At 43.0% G+C, this 16,643-nt stretch overlaps 1 protein-coding gene across 3 annotated transcripts in view; it reads left to right on the plus strand.

Moving 5' to 3' along the window:
• Window positions 1–16,643, plus strand: part of POLR3H (RNA polymerase III subunit H) — a 312,552-nt gene that overhangs the window by 83,672 nt on the left and 212,237 nt on the right. The window lies entirely within an intron of this gene.

The raw sequence follows: 16,643 nt of genomic DNA on the forward strand, positions 1-16,643 counted from the left end.
AGCCCTCCGCCTCCTGGGTGTCCCCACCCTTCCACGAGCTCTTGGATTTAATCTGTCGGAGGGTGTGGGAGAACCCTGATTCTGTGGAACCCGTACCCAGGAGACCCAATAAATTTCTTTCTGCTCCCCCGCTCCCCAGGTAAGGAGTTTCTGTCTAAAGGTGTCCTTGTGGATGCTATGGTGGTGGCGGCGGCCACTCATAAGGAAGTAGCAGAGATGTCTTCCTCCGTCCATCCTCCTAACAAGGGGTCTAGGACCGTGGACCGGTACGGGAAGCGTACCCTCTTGTCAGTAACCTTTACCTTACGGTCGCTGAACTACCTGTCTCGTTTTACTCTGCTCCAGAGAGATCTCCTCAAGGAGTTAGGAGATACTCTTGCGGGTAACGTGCCTGAGGCAGTGGCCCAGATGGTTAACGCCCAGGTGTCTACCCTCGATTCCATCGTTAACTCCTCTGTGTGGCTCATTTCATATGCAGCCGAGAGAGCGGGTAGGGCAGCAAGCTCAGGAGTCACCCTTAGAAAACAAGCCTGGATGTGCCTTTGCCATTTCGTGGAGGCCTTCAAGTCTACTTTCACCGATGTCCCCTTTGATAGTTCTTCCTTGTTGGAACCAAAGTGAAAGACACCCTCACCAGGTGCGAGCAAGAGGGAAAGACCCTGTCTGCTGTAGGGGTCCGTTTTTCCCATCCCTCTAGGCCTTACCCCAAGGCCCAGCGGGGCGGGAAGATGTGGTTCAAAAAATCACAGAGGTTTTTTTCCTGGTGCACAAGGTGAGTCAACCTCCAGAGGCAGAGGAGAGGGAGGTTATTCAGGGAGACGCCGCCCTAGAGGCTGAGGGGGCCCCCGCAATTCGGGAGACTGCAGTTCCTTTCTCGGCTCTCCCTACCATCGTTCCTGATGGGTTGCCCGAATATCGTTATACCCGGAAGCCTGGCAGAGCATCACCCAGGACTGATGGGTATTACAAATAATTTCTGGAGGTTATGTCATCCCCTTTTCATCAGACCCCCCTCCAGTCAGAAAAATCCCGGACGTTCCACCCAGTCAAAGGTATCACGCAGCTTCAGAGGTTTCAAAGCTGCTAGGGAAAGGAGCCATCCAGCATGTCCCCTCAGACCAGATCGGATTAGGGACTTACTGAAGATTCTTTGTGGTGCCGAAAAGAACAGGGGACCTGAGACCCATATTAGATCTCCACCAACTGAACAACTATGTACAAAAGTCCAAGTTCCGTATGGTCACACTACAATAGATTCTCCCATTGTTGGGAGAAGAGGTATGGATGTGCTCCATCGACCTAAAGAATGATTACTAATATGTCAAAATGGACAGAGCATCCAGGAGTCACCTACACTTCCGGCTGGGAGCCAGTCATTTCCAGTTTCGAGCCCTGCCCTTTGGTCTCACCACAGCCCCCAGGGTGTTCACCAAGTGTATGGCGGTGGTGACAGCTCACTTGAGACATCTAGGATTCCAAGTGTTTCCGTACCTGGATGACTGGCTCCTTACCGCCCCCACCAGGCATCTACTAATCCAAACCAGGGATGCTACCATCAATCTCTGTCAACAGCTGGGTATAACACTGAATTGGGAAAAATCTGCCTTGTTGCCCTCACAGCGTGTCGTTTTTATAGGTGCAGAGTTAGACACCGTTCAAATGCGAGCCTTTCTACCGCAGGAAAGGATCAATGTCTTACAGCAGCAGGTGCATGCCCTGCTTCCCCTGAGGAAAGTGAAGGCGAGAATGGTTCTTCAACTCCTGGGGACTATGGCAGCAACAATTATGTTGGCCCCTCTAGCGAGATTGCACATGAGGCATCTTCAATGGCTCCTCTTTGCTCAATGGTCTCTCCAAAATCTTCCTCTTTCCCACCCTATTTTGCTCACGGACAGATGCAAACAGGATCTCAGTTGGCGGCTTTTCACCAGCAAGCTTGACAGGGGGAAAACCTTTTGTGTCACCAACCCCTGTTGCCACAGTGACCATGGACGCCGCCCTGATGGGGGTGGGGGGGCATTATCTCGGCAGGACAGTCCAAAGCACATGGCAAGATCATGAGATACATCTGCATATCAACGTTCTAGAGATGAGGGCGGTGCTACTTGCGTTGCAGGCACTTCAGAGCTTTCTACCTCTAGGGACTATTGCAATGCACTCGGACAACATGTCAGTGGTGTGGTATCTGAACAAGCACGGGGGAACCAGATCATACCCCCTGTGCAGAGGGGCCAGTGCGAGTGTGGCAGTGGGCATTGTCTTCCCAGCGGTTTCTGATTGCAACGCACATTCTGGGGAAGTCCAACCTGATAGTGGACAGGCTAAGCAGAGCTATTCTGATGCCTTGAGTGGTCCCTGAATCGTCTAGTTGCAGAACAAATCTTCAGCAGATGGGGTCAGCCTTGCTGCGACCTTTTTGCCAGCCCCCTCAATGCCAAATGCAGCAGCTACTTCATGCTGATCCCCCCACAGGGGGAGTCACCCAGGGATGCTCTAGTTCACGATTGGCTCTCCGGTCTGCTTTATGCTGTCCCTCCGTTTTCTTAGCTATCAAAAGTGATTCAGAAAGCGCAATCCTTGGGAAGCAGAATGATTCTTATTGCTCCACACTGGCCTCGTCAAGTCTGGTTCCCCTTTCTCCACCCCTATATTGTGGACACACCTTGGATTCCGGACCCTCAACCAGATTTACTGACACATGTCGGGACAGTTCCACCCCTCTCTACGGACCCTCCGGTTGACAGCCTGGCTACTCCACTTCCGTCGTTAGTTAGGCTTCATCACTTCTCACCTGAGGTAGTTCATATTTTATCTTCCTCTCATAAGCCTTCTACCAGGAAGATTTATTCTAGCAAATGGAAGAGTTTTTCTATTTGTGCTCATACCCAAGGAATTGACCCTTACACAGCCCCAATTGCTTCAGTCTTGGAGTTTTTGTCTATGCTTTTCCGTCAGGGCTCAGCGTCCGCTACCATTAAAGTTTAATTGACAGCGATTTCTAACTTTCATGTTGCCAATGAGCCTAGTCTGATGGCTCACAGACTCTGTATGCCTTTCCTGAAGGGCACTCTATTACTCCATCCTCCGGTCTCAGAACTTATCATGCTCTGGGATCTAAATTTTGTCCTGCAAGCCCTTACTTCACCATCCTTCTAGCCTGCAGCTTCCTGTGACCTAAAATTCTTGACCTGGAAAACTGCCTTTTTAATAGCCATCACTTCAGCCAGGCGAGTTTCAGAAATTCAGGCTCTTTCTATCAAACCTCCATACTTGATCTTTCATAAGGACAGGGTTTCTCTTAGACCAAACCCTTCCTTTCTTACTAAAGTGGCGTCCATATCTAATCTTAATCAATCTATTGAGTTGCCAGTGTTTTTTACCCATTTTTCAAACAAGGCAGAATTTAAATTTCATCAGTTGGATGTACACAGACAGTTACGTTTCTATCTGCACCGAACTAATGATCTCTGAAAATCTGATCAACTTTTTGTCTCCTTTTCGGAAAACAAAATTGGGTCCCCTGTCTCCAAAGTCACCCTATCCAGATGGATTTCCAGTTGCATCTCTTTCGCTTATTCCACAGGAGGGGAAGACCTAACGTTTCCGGTCAAGGCTCACTCTACTCGGGCTGTATCTACATCTACAGCCTATCAAGCCAGACTGTCTATGGATGATATTTGTACGGCAGCTACTTGGGCTTCTCCTCACACATTTGTTACTCATTACAAGTTAGACGTGGTATCTAGGGCCAGGTCTTCCTTTGTTTCCACAGTACTCAGGAGTATCTTCCAGTGAACCTCCCAGGATGTAGGTGCTAGGGACGCTGTCCCACGGGTAAGAATGTAGGTGAGATTGGACTACATAACATCAGGAAGTTATGTACTCACCATATCGTTCGATGTATGTAGTCCATCTTGCCTCACATTCTTACTTACCCTCCCACCTTCCCCCTTCCTGGAGGATTTGGAGGTTAGGTCTGATTTACAGCGTTCCCTTCACTGTTAGCTTATTTTTCTTTACCTGGATGTTGTTATGCATGGGGTATGAATGAGTGTTCGCAGCAAACTAGATGTGGGGATATGGAGCAGTGCAGCTTGGGATACCTGTTTAGCCCAGCCAATAGAAGACTTCGAACTAGAAAAGTTTGGCCGAGTCTGAGCCGATATTCGGCTCCGAACCCACGGGTAAGAATGTGAGGCAAGATGGGCTACATACATCGAACGTTATGGTAAGTACATAACTACCTGTTTTGTGATATTAATTTATGTAGATATAATTTTCACATTTTTCTAAATATCTCAACAACCAAGTAACAGTGATGGAACTCCTTAACCTCATATGAAAGCTCTCAGCTAGATGAATAAAATGCTGCTTGACTGTATGTGTGTAACTTGAGTGGTTGCTGATATAAGTTGTTTTCAAAATATTGTGTACTGTGACTTAAAAAATTCAATTTAAGACCTAGAATCTAAAGAATACAACTCTATAAATATAGTTTGTGCAGAAGAGTTTGCCATTGATGCTTCTTTCATAGCTACTGTGGTTCCAGAGATATGAATATTTGGTTGAAATGTGAAGACATAATGGCTCCGCCCATTGGAATTTAAAATGCAAACTTCCTGAACTCCATTGGTGTGAATGAGTTAAAAAATGCATTGAATCAGAGCTCTGCCAAAACCTTGCCAAAAATAACCTACTCTTCCTCCCCCCTCCTAGCAAGTCTTCAGCCCCCATCATACCACTGCTATAGGCCTCCTACATTTCACTGATACTGTAAATACCCATAAGAATGAAAGAGTAGTATCTGCCTTCTTTCTAGATCTTTCCAAAGCCTTGGACACAGTCTTACACCCCAACCTTCTACAAAAACTCTCAACTCTAGGATTTGATAAAACCTCTACTACACGGTTTAGCATCTATCTTGCTGACAGATCACAGGTCATATAAAATGCCACAAATACTTTCCCTTTTCCTACCAGTCTCCATATTTATCCCCAATAGGTCCATTCTTGGTCCAGTTATTTTCAACATCTTCATTAGTAACCTCCCAAATTCCTCCAAGTCAGCCACAATAATTTAGCATGCTGACAACTCCACCCTCATCTGTAGCACTCAAAACCTTAACCTGAAACAAATCGCTCAAGAATCCTTTTTCTTAACCCCCCCCAAAAAAAAGCTAAATTATTGCGTTTACCATAAGACACCTCTCAGCCCAGAAACCCTTTTTTAATATTCTCACAGCAAATAACACTAACATTGAAATTGTCCCACATACTAAGCTGCTTGGCATATACATTAACAATAACTTAAAGTTTGACTACCACATTCAACATACAGGAAAAAAAAAATACCAGAAATTGAGTTGCCTTTATAGAGTCAAATGTTCCCACTAACCAAATCAGAAAATACTTTGTCTCTACCATTCTGTTCCCAGTACTTCTCTACTTGGCCCTAATTTTCATTAGCAAGCAAGTCTCTCAGCTCTCAAAGTTCAAACAATCCTATCAAAAAGTAGCAAGGTTTGTAGTAAATCATCCACAAAAATCCCACCATTGCCTAGCACTCAAAGAACTAAATTGGCTCAGAGTACCCCATTTACTGTCTTATTCCCACCTTATGATTACTCATAACATCATCTATAAACCTCCAAACTATTCATCTCTGTTAATTTTAATCCAGTCATACAAACCAGACAGAACCCCAAATGCTATTCATTCACATCACTAAGTCCAACAAATCTTTGATGACAGTTTATTTTCAAAACTATTTCACCAAAGCATGGAATATCATACCTGTCCGTCTAAAAGTGTAACAACATTTTAAACACAAGGTGAAGTCACACTTGTGGAATCTCTGGCACTGCCCCTGCATTAACCCTGAATAAGTACCACTAAACCGAGCTATAATTCCACACTTCTTCCTACCCTTTAACTACTTCCCTCTCGCATCTTTCTCACAACCCTTCTTCTCCATACTGTCACCCATACACCATAACTGATGTCTACTCCCCATCACTGTCCAGCTCACTTCATCTTTCTTGCATTCACCTATAGAATCTTCTTTTCCACTTCATCTCCTTCACACTGTCAGTCATTTGTTCCTTCTCTTTCAATCAGTCTTTAGCCTAGTACACCAGCCGCTGACTAACAAATAAAAAAATAAAGCATAAAAGGCTGCTGCTTTTATGCAACTTTATCTGTTCTATCTCTAGTATAAAACTGCTTAGGTAAGTATGTAATGCTATTGGTCCACTGAAAATTGTCTGTATATTGAATTATGCTCATCTTTCTTTGCTCTAAACAGTAAATGGTATCTGTGCTTTATTATATTACCTGCAATGACTCCATTACTCTGTAGGCTTTTCACAATACTGTTGCATGACTCTTTCAGGGTGGCTGCGGTGGTGCAGTGGTTAGCATTGCCGCCTCACAGCAAGAGGTTCTCTGGTTCGATCCTTGGCTGGGGTGCCTTCTGTGCAGAGTCTGCATGTCCTCCATGTGGTCGCATGAATTTCCTCCGGATGCTCCGCTTTCCTCCCACATCCCAAAGACATACTGTAGGTGGAGTGGACACTTCAAATTAGCCCTAGGTGTGAGTGTGTGCATATGTGTGCCTTCTGTGGAAGGTTGGGCACTGGGCTGGCAACTCGACACCATAAAACTCCACTGCCAGTCATGAACAGACAAGTGATCCGCTGTGGTGACCCCTAACTGGGGAAAAGGTGAAAGAAGAAGACGATTGCATAATTCTTCTCTACAACGTATAAACTTTTACAAAATGTCTTTATTTACTAGATTATGTATACACTTGTAACATGCTGTTTTTCTACACTATGTATTACCCTATGTAATGTGTATCATGAGCTTTTCTACCAGGGCTTCTGCTGAAAAGGGGACTTTGTGCCCAGTTGGACTTTCCTGGTCAACAAATGCAATAAGTAAACAAATAATTATCTATTAGTTTTGAAGCACATTATCACATTATCTTTTATTTTTATTTATTTTACTTTTTATTTGTTTCACTTTTTACCTTGCATACTGTTTTTGTCAGTTGTAGTTTCCTTGGTTTCTTAAAGTTTCACGATCTATGAACATTAGCAGCTTCTGCTAAAGTCCCATTTGTTTCTCAATAGCCGCCCCTTGTTTCACCATTTCTTGTTCCACAAACTACTATTACTTCTTATTACTGAATTATGCAACTTGGCAGATTCCCAGTCCTAAATTTCTTTTTTAAGCATAGTAGCGTACGCATCTGTGTTCTTTGCATGACTGTTTTTTTTCCCTTCTAAACAACAAATGGTAGATACTTGATTCACTTAATTCATGACTTACTTTTTGCTCCTAATTAACTTTTTCTTTTCAAGAAGAGTAAAATGGTGACATGCAGGAATATAGCACACACTATCTTTTCATACTTCTCAGCTAATTCCCTTGCATTGAGGAATAATTTGAATTTGTGGATCCAGTGTTTCTGTTTCTCATTGTTTTTGCTGAGTTTCCTTGAAGGGAAATGATTCCTAGTTGATGCAGTTGGGGCATTTTCTGTACAAAACAGTTCTTGAAAGAAAATGCATTTTTTCCATTTTGCTGGTATATTTCTCCACTATAACTATGACACCATGTTATGTCTTGATGGTAAGAAAATTAGACAGCAACACTGTGAATGTGGCGTAACCTATATAAGGGCTTTACTTCAGCTAACCTGCCTTGAATAAATGCCTGCCAAATGACACGTAGTGTTCTGTAGCATTTTCATTAAGATTTAAAGATGTATATCTCATATTCTGATTGTTATATTGGCTGCATTGTGAACAAATCTGTCACGTGCCCTGTTGTCTTTGTCTAATGGTAGAGGTCTTAATGCATGGGTGATGCCTGACCTTTTGCTCAGATTCTAATTCTGTAATAATGGGGTCAGATGTCAGACTTTTTAGTTGTGTAGTAGTAGTAGTAGTAGTAAAGATCTTAATTTAGTGCTGTCTAACCCCTTTGTAAGATTCTGCCTCTGAAGTACTAAGGTCAGCCACTGGATTTCTCTTTTATGGGATCAAATGGCACAATGTCATTTTCTTGGCAAATTTCAGTAAAATTCATGATGTGTTTGGCCATTCCCATTAAAATATCATGATCCGAGTCAAACGTTGTCTGACCAGTTAAAGTACTCAAAAGGCACAGCCCATGGGAGAATACCTAAAGGTAAATGGTTCTGATTACCACTGCTGTTGTAATCCATAGGGAATAATGTGATCTGAGTAGATTCATTTATCCTTTTTCATACCCTTAGAATCCAGTGATGTAGCATTCCCTAAGATAAATGGTTTAGATTTCAGTTTGGTTCTGAAGTTACAGCCTTCTCTACAGAATCAAAGCACATACGTTCTTTTTTTCTGTATTCTATATGTACAGAAGTCTGTTGCCCGAGGGGATGCCTCACACATTCTCAGCCCTTTTGTGAAATCAGATGCCCTGTCCCTTATCAGAATGGTTCTTGTTCAGGCATTTCCCAGCTTGCATCAGCTCCTGGATGACATGCAGTCTTAAAGGTGCAGGAGTAACACCAACAAAGTCCCCAAGACTGACCTCCAAGACTCATTTCTGAGAAAATGATTCTTTGTGTCAGGTTTATCGTCATGAGCTTTCTGAAATGTCTTTTCTTCTGCAGAGATGGTTTGCTTCAGAACTGTCTCTTCTCTCTTTAATCCCATACAAACGATATTGGTAGCCTAGAAAACAAAGGAACTTGATGGTTTAACCTCAGAGAGTGAGTGATTGGACTCCGACCCCATTGGTTGGTGAGGTAGTTGCATTAATCAGACGTGGACTGAGGAGTACACATAGCATGTCCCATGGAAGGTTCATTTAGCTCAGTTTTTTTTTTAAATTTCACGCTACATGTTTTACTGGAGATCCTCTGCTACTTTTTATGCCTAGAACTAGATTTTTCTGAATTTTAAAGTACCTATTTGAGAGGTAGGAATAGAAGAAGAAACGTGTTTCCATTTTGTATGTTTAATAAAGGCCGTAACATTATTAGCTCTCTCAAAGAGCATGTTCAAATAATTGTCAGAAGTGTAAAAAAAAATATTTGCCTTAAAACATAGCCATTTTTGTGTTTTGTGATCATTTGCTAGTAATGAAGTGAAGCTTTTATTTATTTATTTATTTTTATTTCACTTTGGGTGAAAAACTTTTACATTTCCAGCCACACACACACACAAGTCCAGTGTGAAAGCCTGCTATTACATTTTTTGGCAGAGATGTTGATGATGATTCAGGAACTCGCAGAAATAATTGATCATTTCTGTGAATGGTAACAAGCCCTGTCTTTTTTCCCCTTTGGAACAAGTATGGGCACGTATTTGGGGAAAACCTATTAATGTATAGTATTTATATTTTTTCTAGTCTAATTGCTTACAGTTGTTGACCAATTAAATCATTAACTAATTAGTGCTTTACATTCAGAATGATGTCAGTAAGTCCAAGCAGGGCATACTCATTGCTTTAATTCTGCTGAAATTTTGCATGCCTCCAACTAATCACACTTATTTTGCTATGTAGAATAGGTTCTCCATTTAGATGAAGGTGTTCTTTCCTGCCTCATTTAGTTAGTTTGCAGGTGATCCTTGCTTATGTCAGACTTATGTTTCAGTAATTCCCTCTGTCCCTTATGTTTCAGTAATTCCTCAGTCCATGTGCATGTTTGAGGCATCTATTCTCATAGTAGCCTATTGGAGAGTAGACCTGTTCTCCAAAATTATCAGACCAGTGATTGAGTACAATGCCAGATTCGGAATGTATCTTACCCGACACCTGCAGCAATTGGAAAGACCCCAAAAGTTCCTCACCAAAAGGATAAAGGGGCTCAAAAATATGCCACATGCTACCCGACTGAAGAAACTCCAGCTCTATTCAGTCGCATACCGTCTGCTCAGAGGTGACCTGTGCCTAACATACAAGGCCATGTCCAACCCGGAATTAATGGACATGCTCCACCTCAAAAAATCCAAATCCACCAGAGCCACAAGAGCAAGAGACTTAAACCTCAACACGGATATAAATAGGACGTGCTGGAGGGACAGATTCATCACCCAGAGACTCCCTATGCTGTGGAACAGAATCCCGGTCCATGTGAGACAGAGCACCTCACTGGCTCTGTTCAAGAGGAATCTTGACCAGTGGATGGGAGATCGTAGGTTTACCCCAGGGATCATCTCTGTATCACTGCTGGACAGAGGCACGGCAAACTAATGGGTATAGTATTCTTCAACCTAAGGGGTGGTGAAAGCCACACAACTCTGGCTAGGCTTATAAATGCCCTAGGGCAGATAGCCTAGTATGAACCTATGAACTTATGAACCTATGAACATTGGTTGGTAAACTCAGTAACACTGTCTAAGCTTAATGGCATTGCGGTGTGAATCACAGCTGTACGGGTAGTTGTATGAGCGGCCTTGATCCATGCAGTAGTGCTTGAAAGGCAGACCACACACAGCATGTTTGTTTCACTGTAACTTGGCCATTTTGGGCTAATTCCTCTTTCATTTCCCTGCTATAAAACCTAAATTTGCGAGGTTTTTGCGTTTGTATAGAGCTCAGCTAAGCTCCTGCCTGGTGCCCTGCAGAGTTCAACAGCAGCAGAGAGACAAGAGAGAGAGACATGACTAAGTATAATTTTTTTGCATTTTCTTGCTGCCTTTAGCTAATTCCACCTAAAGCGCCGATTTTTTTTTTTTTTTAGCGTTTCTGTGATTTAAGAAGCTTGTTTCAGCTACATATTGTACTTATTTTACTGCCTGCATTTTAACAAAATCGTCGTGTTTAAATTATTTGTGTAAACTGTTGTAGGCTACACACTCAAGTGTGATAGCCATTTCTGTGCATTTAAAGTGTTTTTTTTATTGTATCTGCTTTATTTTCTGGAAAAAAAAATGTGTGTATGCATATATATATATATATATATATATATATATATATATATATATATATATATATATATATATATATATATATATATATATATATATATATGCATATATATATATATATGCATATAATTTGTTTTCCCGCCTTTTTAAGCTAGTATCGTCCAGTTTTCAGGGTAGTGCTGAATTCAGGGCTGTGTTACAAGTTTCTGTGTTTGCCCATACCTTACTTGGATAGAAGGAAGTTTCTCTGCTCACCTGTCTATCTGTCCCTGGAGGAGTGGTTTCAGCCCAGAAATTAGTAGTTTATTGACCTAATTTCTATCTCTCTCATTTCCCTGCTGTAAAACCCGCATTTGCGCAGTTTTGCACGCCGGTTAGCTAGAGTATAACTATTCTCAGCTCCACAAAGTCTACTCTTCAATTTTTCCCTTGGAACTAGACAAACTTTCAACTTAAGCACTCAAACCATTCACTTCTCAGCCCGGCACTTGCTCAAAACTCATAACAAGCACTAATAAACCTTAGCACTAGACCCCCCCTATACTGTAGAGAAGGACAAGGCTCTCTATTCGACCTTACCAGCCAATCAGTAAAACAATTCACTGTACCTATCCAGGCATGTCCAAAGGGCAGTTTCAAGTGTACTCTCCGGTCCAACTGGTGAATCTGGTCATTTTGAGGCAATGTTACAACTGCCTCATGTACACAGACATCACTCTCCTCTTACCACCAAACACTATTACATGTGACAGATGCAATTATACAGCCAAACTGGAGGCTAAACTGTCTCAACCCAAGACTGGACCAGGCAGTCAAGAGGAGAAGGGAATTACTTGCTTCACACCACCAGTCTCACATAGACGTATGAAACCAGCACCGGCAAAAAACGCACATAAATACACAAAAACATACTCGGAGGCTCTAAATAAAAATCTGCAAAAGCAATGGAGACCTCCAAAGCAGACATCCAAGCAACCTCCACCCCCCCCCCAACACAAACCATGAAACACATACTTCACAAAACCAGTTTGCCACGCAATCACAGCCCTTAAGGCAAAATAACATCCCCATCACACTAGTAATAGGTGACTCTATAGTCAGGCACACTGATGTCCCACTCACTAGGCTGAACAAGGAAAAGGTTACTGTTAGCTGCCTGCCTGGTGCCAGGATCTGCCACAAAACACAAGCACTCGGGTCACTCCAGAACAAATACAAATATGACTCTGTCATTGTCCATGTTGGTGTGAATGACCTGAGCTGCACCTCCCTGGACTACATAAAAAGAGACATGGAGGAGCTCTCTGATCACGTAGCCCAGGCTGGTATGACCCTGACCCTGAGTAGCATCCTGCCCTCACCAAGAATGATACCACGGTATAAAGAAAAAAATTATCAATTTCAACAAATGGCTAAGCTTCTGGTGTCATTCAAAGGGGATCCAGTGTCAGTTAGCCTGGGATGACATGCTTGACAAGCCACACTGCTTCGCTAGAGACAGCTTGCACCTGTTACCCTTAAGCTTTCGAATACTGGCCAAGGCTTGCCAACCCCATAGTGCCTTTTTTAGGCAAGGCTCAAAAGACAAACCCCACCGCCTTAAGTAGCACAAGTAACAAAAAACTGAGGGTAAAGCTACTCCATGCCAGATGTCTAAACCTCATAATGCACGCACTCAAGGCACTCCTCAGTATGGAGAAAATCTATATATGTGCAGTAACAGAAACCTGGTTTAAGGCTCCAGAGAGCACCCCAGCACTACCAGGCTACAACTCATACCACACATTTCGGCCACAAAACCCAGACCGAAATACAAAAGGTGGGGGCATATCCATATTCATCAAGGATACCCACACCTCCAGGTTAGTGGCACAGCACGATGCTTCAGAGATCATCCACGTGCAACTAACAATGGGCAAAACTACTATTCAAATTGTAGCTTGCTACAGATCACCCACCATGTCTCAGGACCCCCATTCTGCATTTCTGGAAGCACTGGGAAACCATAAAGGTCCTACCAAACACCCTGATATTGGGTGATTTCAATTACTGAAACATTAACTGGGAGAACTACTCCAGTACTAACTCCCTTGCACATTTCCTAGAATTTATAAACTCAAAACGTCCTGAATCAACTGGTCAACACCCCCACCAGAGGTGACAGTATATTGGACCTGGTCATCACCAACATGGGCGACTGGTGTTCCACACCGGAGGTTAACCCCTCGCTGGTTAGATCTGACCATAAACTAATCACTCTGGATATCCACATTCCGCCCCCACCCTTGGTCAAAGAAACCACCGTGAAAAACTTTTCAAAAGTAAACTTCATGTTACTTATGACCGAGGTGGAAAGTTTCAAAGCCCCCATGCTAAAGGATAATGCTGTCCAAGCTGCAAAATCCATTACTAATGCACTCTACGGGCACTTGCAAGAATGCATGGATCGTGCTATCACAAGCAAAACCAAGACTCATTCCTCCAAGAAAAGGAAACCAGTCTGGTGGACCCCTGTCATAAACAAGCTATACAATAGAAGGGGGAAACTAGTACAGAAAAGAGTAAAATCCCAAGAAGGGAAGAGCTCCCTGATCAGTATCAGCAAGAAACTACGATCCCTCATAAAATCGTCCAAGGCTAGCTTCGAAAGAAAAATTGCCAAGGACTCCAAAGATAACCACAAGGCATTCTTTAGCTATGTCAAGAATCTAAGTTGCAATTCTCAGATCTGCTCGGAGTTAGTGCAGAATGGCACAAAATACACTGAACCGACTGATATAGCCAACTTCCTGGCAGACAGGTTCAGTGCAAACTTCACCATCCTCTCACCCCCAAAAGGGCCCATAACTATACCAGAAGAATGTAGTGCCCCTGAAATCACAGACACTCTGGTTAAAACAGTCCTCTCCAAGGCCACAAACACAGCATCAATGAGACCGGACTGTGTCCCAGGCTGCGTCCCACATGAGTTCAAAGATGAACTAACTCCTCACTTAAACACACTGTTCAAACTCAGCCTCTCCACAGACTACGTGCCCATAGAGTGGCACACAGCAACGGTTATTCCGCTCCACAAAGGTGGAGCCACAACAGGCCCCAGGAACTAATGTCCTATAAGCCTGACTACCTTGGTCTGCAAGGCTGTGGAGTGCATCACCATGGATCTCATTAACAGAGACATTAAGGGCAGATCATGTTTCCTAAACCTGGTGGACTTCTTTGAGATAGTTACCAAGGCTGTAGACTAGGGAAAAGTGGTCCACACAGCCTACCTAGACCTTGCAAAGGCCGTCGACACCATTTCCCATTCAGGTATTCTAGACAACCTCACCAGCCTGAACATAAAGCCCTACGTCACGAGATGGGCTGCCACCTGGCTCATGAACAGAACCCACATATAAGAGTTATGGGAGATAGGTCTGACTCTAAACTTGTTACAGTTGACTTTCCCCAGGGCTCAGTCCTAGGACCCCCTTCTGTTCGGCATATACTTCTCAGAGGTACAGGCAAGCACAGGAGGACTATAGCTGACCACGTTCTCAGATGACTGCAAACTAGGGGCTATAATTGACTCTCCGGCTGACAACGACAATTTCCAAAAGGGTCTTACTGAGACAGATACCTGCAGTCAAAATAATGGCCTCAAGCTAAATGCCAAAAAGTGCATAGTCATCCCCTTTGGAAAAAACAAAGTGCCCACAAACTACCACATAGGTGGTAGCCCCCTAGGTACAGAAGATGTAATAAGGGATCTGGGGACCCAAGTAGATAGAAACCTCTCCTTTGATAATCACATTGCCAAAGTGGTTAGAAAATTCTTCTATGTGGCCCATCTAATCACAAAAGGGTTTGCATCCAGATCAAAAGACGTAATTGTGCCCCTCTACGCATCACTCATTAGACCCATCATAGAGTACATTGCCCCATTTGGGATGTACCTTACAAGACACCTGCAACAGCTGGAAAGACCACATAAGTACCTCACCAAGAGGATCACTGGCCTCAAACAGATGCCCTATGCAGCTCGACTGAAAAAACTCCAGCTGTACTCAGTTGCATACTGCCTAATCAGGGGTGATCTCTGCCTGACATACAAGGCCATGTCCAACCCAGAATTGATGATCATGCCCCACCTAAAGAAAACCATATCCCCTCAAGCCACACGCTCTAGGGGATCTAAACCTCACGACAACAATAAATAGGATGCGCTGGAGGGATAGATTCCTGTCCCAGAGACTTCCCATGCTCTGGAACAAGATTCCAATCTACATTAGGCAGAGCTCCTCTCTTACCCTCTTCAAGAGAAACCTTGATGAGTGGATGGGAAACAAAGTTTACCCCGGGGATCGCTTCAATGGCTGTGCTGGACAGAGGCACAGGGAACTAATCTAAGGGGCCGGTGAATGTCAACACATTCCAGCTAGGCTTATAAATGCCTTTGGGCAGATGGCCTAGTACCTACCTATGAACTTAATCTCAGTACTGAATTGGTATTATTCAGTGCAATGATAAATACATTGTGTGAGATAATTGTCTTTCATTGTGATCCAGACTACTGACAGGAATGTAACAATTAATAGACTGCTGGTGGGCATTAATGGGTTACACAACCCTCTTGGGGAAATGCTTATGTCTCCTGTTCTCCAGGGAGGGAGAGTCTTACACTGGCTAAGCAAACCTTTCCATGTAGACTTCAAACATCATTGTGTTTGGCCATAAAGTGTCAAACTGCACATTGCAAAATGTTGCTTTCAGATACCAGTCTACCAGATGTAGGACTATTTCAATGCTTGTTTTAAATGTCTGCAATTGAGACATTGTATGCTATAGCCACTTTATCAGTTCACACCTCACACCTTCATCAAGCATTTTTGCATAGGCTATGATTACAGGAATAGTGTGTGTGTTTTGTAACCTTGGTGTAACTTCAGAGCAGCCCATTTTGAGCCATTGTCCAGTTCCTGAGACTTAAATTTTTACAACTTGAAATTCTTCTTAGTAGCAACTCTATCAAAAGGTCCCCAGAATCCGATGCATCAGCTATGCATTCAACATATCAAATAAGCTCTTAAGTGCAGGCCTTCTGTAGTGGGTGTATATTACCCTCCCATCATCTCCATATATCTAGATGATCCCTCAATCCAGTGGCTATGATCGGAGTAAAGATGAATTTTTGAAAGAAGGTGAAAGTCAAAACAGTTGGGCTTGGCAGTGTCTCCTAGCCCAGTGCATGACATTTTGTTATGCCCAAGTAAGAGGAATTTGTGTTCATTGAATGCAAAGGTGAGAGAGAAAAAAAATAAAGAAGCTGTGGGTAACAAAGAGAAATCTCAGCAATTGTCTACTACAGAAAATCCACTCAGACTACCTAATATGGTGTTTATGTATCTGTTATTTATGCATTTTGAAAGACCCATTTCTTTTACTATTTCTTGTTGTAGAATTGAAGGATATGCCAGTTGGTTGACTTACTGTGCTATTTTAATGTTATCAACATCAGATCTTTATTTTCTCGGCTTGTATGTAAACATCTAGTGTATGACAAGTAGAGACAGACGCTGTGTTTATTATCTAGTGAGCCAGGAACATCCAGCAGGAATTGTAGTTGTGGAAACTACTTGTTGCAAATTCACATTGTACTAAATACATGTGATCACAAGCACTTGTGCGGACTGTGTCTTTTTAATCTGCTTGTATGATTTTATTTAGTATGGGGTTC

The sequence above is a fragment of the Protopterus annectens genome, chromosome 1.part1, assembly GCF_019279795.1.
Source record: "Protopterus annectens isolate FY-2018-M chromosome 1.part1, PAN1.0, whole genome shotgun sequence".
NCBI classification, from domain to species: Eukaryota; Metazoa; Chordata; order Ceratodontiformes; family Protopteridae; genus Protopterus; species Protopterus annectens.